Source organism: Xenopus tropicalis, chromosome 7 (assembly GCF_000004195.4).
Source record: "Xenopus tropicalis strain Nigerian chromosome 7, UCB_Xtro_10.0, whole genome shotgun sequence".
Classification (NCBI taxonomy): domain Eukaryota; kingdom Metazoa; phylum Chordata; class Amphibia; order Anura; family Pipidae; genus Xenopus; species Xenopus tropicalis.
The window spans coordinates 36,802,656-36,810,634 of NC_030683.2; positions in this window are offsets into that span (position 1 = coordinate 36,802,656).

Below are 7,979 nucleotides of genomic sequence, written 5' to 3' on the forward strand. Positions count from 1 at the left end.
TTCCAGTCGGAATTTTTCCAATTCGGATTCGAAATCGTGTCTTAGTAAATCAGCCCCCAAGAGTACCCTCAACACATCAGACTACCTCCTCCATTGGCCTGATTTTAAGAAGAATAGGTAACAGAAGAGAGGGGAGAATGAATCTGCCTAAAGTTAAATAGCTGACACTTAAGCTGCTCAGCAGTAAACACTCCAGAGAATAACTTCAGATAGCAAGCAGTTCCATTTCCTTCTAACGTCTACTTCACTAATCCCAACATTTAAAGATTTAAAGTCAAGGCATTTAAGGCAATGCCAATAGGCATAACCCATGATCCACAAACTTCTCAGAACTGACCAAGGAAAAGGTGGAGATCACTGCTGCCTTTAGCCATTTGATACAGATGATACAGTTTAAGGAGACTTAGCTGATTGTTTGAAACAGTGCAATATTATGTGGGGTGGGTGACACTCAACCGGCCAAATTTTCAACTAATATTGAACACAACCATTTATGAAGGAACCTTTATTGCAATATCCCTTAGCGTTTAGGGTGGCCATTTTTTCCATATATTTGAGGAAATCATTTAGCAAAGCAGGGTTTGTAAGGGAAAATGAAGTGTAAGGCATCATGGAACCAAAATAAATGCTAGTCCTGAGTCAGTAAGAAGATTTAGGAGAGGAAAAAAGTACTGTATGTGTGTGTATCTCCCAATCCAAGTGCTGGGAGGACAAGGAAGCACACTTGGCTTTTAGCATCTTTTGCCAATCCATTACCTCCTTACTATGTACTCGCACCTAGTAGGTTGTGCTATGATTGGATTGATTTTTGTCATTATTTACATTGAGAGCTAAATTCACATAATCACCTTGTAACAGCTATACATAGGCATTTTAACCACTGATGTTTCTGAGAGCAGCAGAAGCAGGCAGGGCTGTATCTACTCCGATGCAACCCTAGGCACTAGAGCTGAAAGGGCCACCCCATCCTTGGCAATTGGCACATGCGCAGAACAGTTCCTGTACTACACTTGCATTGATAGCCAAATGATGGAGCACCCCCAATACTAAGATTTGACAGAAATCTCCAATAGTGGGTGGGTGGGGTGGTTTAGTGCCTTATTTTTATTCTTATATATATATATATATATATATATAGACACCTGTGGGTTGCCCTGCTTTCGCTGCCACCCTAGGCACATGTGTCTATATATTATGAGTAGGTAGAAGTGTCATGTGCCTAGGGTGCAACCGTGGGAGACACATACTTCTTCTGCCTTCTGTGCATTAGCAAGTGGCGAGCAGGGGTGGGATGCTGGTGGAGAGAGTTGTAGAGTAAGGGGGTGCCAAGGTGGTTGTGGTTACATGGCAAGTGGGGCGGATGATCGTCTAGGGTTTGCATTCAGTGCCGATACCTTTTGGCCCTGCTCTGAGCAATGCCCAAAACTCTAGTGTGCCATAAGCCTTAGAAAAACTTTGCAGTAGTAATTAATTGCCAGGGAGGGTGCGCTTACGAATATGTTTTGCGGGGCATATTTCAAGCATTTGCCATTGCTACAAAAACATTTGGCAACGTGCCTGATTGTGACATTGGCCTTTTAGTAATTGGCTGCAAACAGCTTTGGCAGTATTATCTCAGTATTATCAAACACAAATTAGGTGGTTGAGTCTGCCAATCATATGGGGTGGGGTGCTCCCACTGCCTTTTTTCACAATGCTACAAAAATCCTCCTAATGACCCCAAGCTTAGTAGTACTAAGGCAAAACAATGAAAAGCTATCGCTGTCCATTTACTTGGAATGCTTCAGTCATTTAACCAATCCTCCAAGTAAGAGGCAGCTTGCTGGTTGTTAAGTGAAAAGACTAGCAGGCTAAGCAAAATGGGAGTGCATGGGGATTTATTATTCTCGTTCCATCACATAAATATTTATGCCTGGGGCATCCTCATTAAGTGTTTGCTTTTGCTGTAATGGCAGAGGTTCAAAATTACGATTCCCTGCAGGTTCTGCATGAGAAGTAGGCCATATTAGTATTCTGAATACTCAACTTGGACAGGGAAAACCTCTGAGTTACTCATCTGCAGGGAGGTTGTTTTGCTTCTTTCGGTCTGAGCCCCATTACGGTGCAACACTTAATCAAGGCCCCGTTTAGTTTATAACGCACTTACAGATATTTAAAAACATAACTCTATCAGCCATTTTACAATGGTTCTAAAATATTCAGGAAAGTTAGTTTGTGTTCTCTTCAAATCTTAAATCAAATAAGGGCATTCTCCCTAAATTTGACCCTAACTCGGCTTCATATTAGGACCATTTAACCAGTGACTTAGCCTTTCCTTCTCCTTTAACCTTCAAAGCCCTCCATTCCTCTGCTCCTCACTACATCTCTTCCCTTGTGTCTCTGTACGTTCCTGGCCGACTCCTTCGTTCCTCACAGAGCAATCGTTTGGTTGCGCCCCCCCACTACTACTGCTGTTTCCCGCCTTAAACCTTTCTGCCTTGCTGCCCCTTACATTTGGAATGCCCCCCCTGATTTCCTCCGAAGAGAATCCTCCCCCAGTCTTTTTAAAACCAAACTAAAATACTCCCTTTTCACATTTTCATGTGGAAAAACATTCTATATATAGATAAAAATTTGAATTCAAACATAAATCTGCACTGAAGAATGTTGTGTTACAGAATGGAAAGAGGAGAAAGCTAAATATTTTAAATCGTTTTATAATGAGGACCAGTTGGACAACTCACCCGCTTCTGCACAAATATGCACAAAACAAATAACAATATATGTGGCTGAACCTGAGTGGGTGTGGCTTAAATAGGGGTGGTGTTTTTTTCCTGTGCCATGCTATGTGCCCCAGTTTATATAAAAAAAAAAATCAAACTAGGTACAATAATAACCCTTAGGCTTAGCGTATGAGTTTTATGTCTCCTGCTATTAATTTTCTATTTGGTATATAAGGTGATTATGTTATTTTATGTTTATAGCTGCTATATGTTCCATGGGCTGCTAGTGCTTTCACTTATTTATTGGATACTAAATACGCTGTCTTCCCACTGGACAATATTCCTTTATATTAAATTATATTATTATATTAAATATTTTTACATTATTTGTGTGTGATTAGCATATGACTAAGCAACCGCATCTATGCAGGATACACGTAAGGTTTTTATGAGAAGTAATATCTTCTGCATTTTTTACACTTAATTTAGTGTGCCTAGCTGTTTCATAACAACTTTGTATTCTGTCTATACTATGCAAACACTGGCACTGCACAGCACAACCATATTCTTTTCCCCATATTTGGATTTGATTATAGTATGCACTAAATGGATGAACAGTGTCATCTGATGGCAAAAATTGAAACTGCAGCAAGTCATCACTCTCCCTTCAACCCCAATATTATGCAGAGAAATGTAACTGGAGCACTCTAGTGAGAACTTAAGCGACTACAGTGGCACAGTGTACATATTGCATAACCATTTTATGCAAAGTAACAGCAGTCTATTCTTTGCAAAATGCAACTTCCTAGACCAACTTCAAAATAAGCACCTTCTTTGTGGCCACTGGGAGCAACATCCAAGTGCTCTCGAAACCACTGGTTGGGGATCACTGATCTAACTCATTGCCTTTTCTCATATTAAAGACTTCACTAGAGCTGCACACTTCTGTGGAATTTCACGTGAAGCAGAAAATATTGTCTGTCTTTTACTGAGATTAAAGCTAAACTGAAGGATTATATTTTCCCTGATTATATATATTTACAGTTTACAAATTTCATCAGAAGAGCAGAAGTAAAGAACATTACTATTAAAACGTCAACAGTAGATCAGCCCGGCTTGTGCCAGCAAAAATTTCCTCTGCAATGAAACTAAATTCTTGCCCTAAGCGGATACCTATAATCGTAAATCACTAAAGCGATGACATGTAGCGTATACTCAACTTGGGGTTTTTTTATTCTGTGTTTTGGTATAATGCATATAATGTGGGAATACTGGAGGGTACAAGGGTGGGTTTCCAGGTGTAGAATGAATGTTCAGAATGTGCCCATTGCCCATTGACTGTTGGCAGCACAGACACAGTGAATGGCACCATAAAGGAATGCTAGTTTTTAAATTAGACTCTGCTATAGTAAATTTGGCACTGTAATTCTAGAACTACACTTGAGAATCTATTTTCTTATTCCTGTTTGCGTCCACTCTTCAGTCTTTTTTTGCTGGCCTTCCTTGTCACATGCCTTAGCATTCCAACTACACAAGTGATATTTCAGTTCTAAAACCAACCCTATTGTAAGAACAAGCAGGTTATAACCGTTAATAACTTGTGATAGGCATTAAATACATGAAAATACATCTGTTGTTTTGGGTCCCAGGAAATTTTTTTTATCACAGATCTTATCACTTCCTGTATTTTTTGGTTGCCATGATTCACTGCAGCCAGAAATGTAAATCCAACCACATTAAGGTAAGTTTTGTGGGGGTTTGTCTTATGGAAATTATATTCTGTATATTCGCAGAAAGATTGCATGCCTTCTTGTGAAAAAAATGTTGATTTATTCTCGATCACTGCGCATTACAATGTATTGGCCCTCATTGGAACCTTGATCTTGACTGGGGATCTTGAATGAGGACCTTGATCTTGATAAAGGCCCCAACGAGGACCAAAACATTGGAGGTCCTAACAAGGACCGAAATGTTAGAATACACAGTGATTGGGAATATCAACAGTTTTTTCACAAGAATGTGTGGATCTTTCTGCCAATGTTCAATTATTTTTGACTGAAGTTTAAGGTATGTATGTATGTATGTATGTATGTTCTCCAAATTCATTAAAGACAGAGACTCAGCCTTCAAATTCTTGTCAGCTCCCATAAGGGTCCTACTGAGTTTATCATGCCTTTACAAAAAGCCAAGAGAGGTGCAGCTTGATCATCAGTTGGGCAGGGCATAATGTAATTTGGGTTGTCGCCAGTAAAACATGGCCAAGTGATGCAGGGTTTTTACATTGCCTGTGCATATAGATACCCTAAAGTCTATGCTAGCATGGTTAGTTCGTGTCTGTAAGCTACCCATTCACTTAGATTGCAAGCTCTATGGGAAAGAGGCCTCCTTCCTCTTGTCTCTTTGACACTTAGCTCTTAAAGGAGAAGGAAAGACTAGTAAAGAGTTAATCTCAAGCTGCAGGCATACCTTCAGTTGTCTCAATAGTGCCCTTAAGTCTCCCCATATTTCACCTGTTCAGATGATCAGAAGCCAAACAGGAAGAAAAAACGCTGAGCTTTGTAAAGTTCCCATAATGCCTCACTCCTGCACCAAGACAGAGACCAAGGGGCACATTTACTAACCCACGAACGGGCCGAATGCGTCCGATTGCGTTTTTTTCGTAATGATCGGTATTTTGCGATTTTTTCGGAAAATTGTCACGACTTTTTCGTTACTAATACGATTTGTGCGAAAAAACGCAAGTTTTTCATAGCCATTCCGAAAGTTGAGCAAAATCTGGCGATTTTTCGTAGCGTTAAAACTTGCGCAAAAAGTTGTGATTTTTTCGTAGCGTTAAAACTTGCGCGAAACGTCGCACCTTTTAAGTTTTAACGCTACGAAAGAGGCGCAACTTTTCGCGCAAGTTTTAACGCTACGAAAAAATCGGCAGATTTTGCGCAACTTTCGGAATGGCTACGAAAAACTCGCGTTTTTTCACGCAAATCGTATTGGTAACGAAAAAGTCGCGACAATTTCCGAAAAGTCGTAAAGACGCCGAAAAAATCGAAAAAAAACCCGAAAAAGTCGCAAAATGTTCGTTTTCAAATCTGAATTTTTCCAATTCGGTTCAGATTCGTGTCTTAGTAAATGTGCCCCCAAGTGTACATGCTCAGTTTGTAAGACTATGGGGCTGATTTACTAATCCACGAATCCGAATCCCGAATGGCAAAAAATTGGATTGGAAACGAACATTTTGCGACTTTTTCATATTTTTTGCGATTTTTTCGTCGACGTCACGACTTTTTAGTAAATTGTCGTGACTTTTTCGTAGCCGTTACGACTTGCGCGAATTGTCGTATATTTTCGTATAGAGCGCTCGTAAACAGCGGGCAAACCTTTCAGACTTTGCATGATTTTGGAAGTCTCCCATAGGACTCAATGGCACTCTGCAGCTCCAACCTGGCCAAAGGAAAGTCTCCCATAGGGCTCAATGGCACTCTGCAGCTCCAACCTGGCCCAAGGAAAGTCTCCCATAGGGCTCAATGCCACTCTGCAGCTCCAACCTGGCCCAAGGAAAGTCTCCCATAGGGCTCAATGGCACTGTGCAGCTCCAACCTGGCCCAAGGAAAGTCTCCCATAGGGCTCAATGGCACTCTGCAGCTCCAACCTGGCCCAAGGAAAGTCTCCCATAGGGCTCAATGGCGCTCTGCAGCTCCAACCCGGCCCAAGGAAAGTCTCCCATAGGGCTCAATGGCACTCTGCAGCTCCAACCTGGCCCAAGGAAAGTCTCCCATAGGGCTCAATGGCACTCTGCAGCTCCAACCCGGCCCAAGGAAAGTATCCCATAGGGCTCAATGGCACTCTGCAGCTCCAACCTGGCCCAAGGAAAGTCTTCCATAGGGCTCAATGGCACTCTGCAGCTCCAACCCGGCCCAAGGAAAGTCTCCCATAGGGCTCAATGGCACTCTGCAGCTCCAACCCGGCCCAAGGAAAGTCTCCCATAGGGCTCAATGGCACTCTGCAGCTCCAACCCGGCCCAAGGAAAGTCTCCCATAGGGCTCAATGGCACTCTGCAGCTCCAACCCGGCCCAAGGAAAGTATCCCATAGGGCTCAATGGCACTCTGCAGCTCCAACCCGGCCCAAGGAAAGTATCCCATAGGGCTCAATGGCACTCTGCTGCTCCAACCTGGCCCAAGGAAAGTCTCCCATAGGGCTCAATGGCACTCTGCAGCTCCAACCTGGCCCAAGGAAAGTCTCCCATAGGGCTCAATGGCACTCTGCAGCTCCAACCTGGCCCCAGGAAAGTCTCCCATAGGGCTCAATGGCACTCTGCAGCTCCAACCTGGCCCCAGGAAAGTCTCCCATAGGGCTCAATGGCACTCTGCAGCTCCAACCTGGCCCAAGGAAAGTCTCCCATAGGGCTCAATGGCACTCTGCAGCTCCAACCTGGCCCAAGGAAAGTCTCCCATAGGGCTCAATGGCACTCTGCAGCTCCAACCCGGCCCAAGGAAAGTCTCCCATAGGGCTCAATGGCACTCTGCAGCTCCAACCTGGCCCAAGGAAAGTCACGATACTGAAGCTTGAATGAATCCGAAACTTTCGTACTCTGCGCAACGGCAACGAAAAAGTCGCGACAATTCACGCAAGTCGTAATGGCTACGAAAAAGTTGCGACAATTTACGAAAAAGTCGTAACAATTTACGAAAAAAATTGAGAAATACCGATCATTACGAAAAAAAAACGCATTTGGATGCTTTTCGGACGTTCGTGGATTAGTAAATGTGCCCCTATGAGTCATCTTCCTGGCTGAGATCCACATTCTTAGGGGGGGGAGTGAGTTCTTAGCATTCTTGAGGGAGGGGGGAGCAGGAGAGAGGAGACAGCAGAAAGCTGCATGTCTCTGGCACATGAATTACAGACACAAGAATTTTTTTTTTAAAGAACTCAGTTGCTACTTAGTCAAACTTGTGGCAACTAGTCTGTGGCAGCAGTGGCACATATGAATGTCTGTGCAGGAGAAGCAAGCAGAAGGCTACTTAGTCAAACTTGTGGCAACTAGCCAGGTTAAATCAGCCTGGCTTAGTGGCTTACATCCAACAGAGGACCATTTTACTCCCATTTTTTTCTTGTGCTGAACTGCAGATGCAGGACCAGCTGGCAGGTTAAATCAACCAAGTGGCACCCATAACCTGTTTGTTTGTTTGTTTGTTTGTTTGTTTGTTTCTGCACTGTGTTGCCTTAATCCGCCCTGGCACCAGGAGGTTTCCCCGCACTTATATACAGGTGATGTGACGGCG